General features: G+C 40.5%; 1 pseudogene; it reads left to right on the top strand.

Moving 5' to 3' along the window:
* Positions 1-469: 469 nt before the first annotated feature.
* On the top strand, positions 470-569 carry LOC121140576 (annotated as a pseudogene).
* The last annotated feature ends 223 nt before the right edge of the window (positions 570-792 follow it).

The following is a 792-nucleotide window of genomic DNA, read 5'->3' as shown; positions in this document are numbered from 1 at the left end:
GGAATTACACTATAATCAGGGACACAATGTCCTGTCCATTATCACCATTTCTTTTTTTTTTTCATTGTCACCATTTCTGATCAACATTGTGCTTGAAATCTTTTTTCTTTTTTTAAAAATGTTTTTCTTTTAATTTTAAATAGCTTACTTTACATGTCAATCCCAGTTCCCTCTCCCTCCTCTCCTCCCCCCTTCCCCCCATCCTCCCACCCTATTGCCAATTCCTTCCACATAGGGGATATCTAGAGTCTATCATTTCACTCAGGGTAGAGTCCAGGCACTTCCCTAAGAGTCCAGGCAGAGAGAGCAACCATCTTTGTGTTATGGACACACGTTGTCTGTTAGTATTTGAGGGATAAGCACTGATCCACTGCTCAGGACCCCATAGTTAGCCTAGGCCTCCTCACTGACTCTCACATTCAGGGGGTCTGGATCTGTCCCATGCTGGCCTCCCAGCTGTCGGTCTGGGGTCGCTTCGGCAGCACATATACTAAAATTGGAACGATAAAGAGAAAATTAGCATGGCCCCTGTGCTTGAAATCTTAAAGTTGTAAGAGAAACAAATGACACAAAGGGGATACAAATAAGAAAAAAAACATTCAAAATGTCTTTAATTGAACATTATATAATTCTATCCACAAAATTCACTAGAGACCCCACCAGAAAACGTTTACAATTGAGCAGTATATCAAGCAAAGTAATAGGATAGAAAATTCCAGGACCTGAAAAATCTCATCTCTAATAGGTATCATAGTGAAGGAAGTTTTTGATTTGAAAGCTCCCTCCCTGAGA

Source organism: Mesocricetus auratus, unplaced genomic scaffold (genome assembly GCF_017639785.1).
Source record: "Mesocricetus auratus isolate SY011 unplaced genomic scaffold, BCM_Maur_2.0 Super-Scaffold_100004, whole genome shotgun sequence".
In the NCBI taxonomy this organism is placed as follows: domain Eukaryota; kingdom Metazoa; phylum Chordata; class Mammalia; order Rodentia; family Cricetidae; genus Mesocricetus; species Mesocricetus auratus.
Note: the sequence above shows the minus strand (reverse complement) of the source record. Positions and strands in the feature narration are given on the sequence as shown.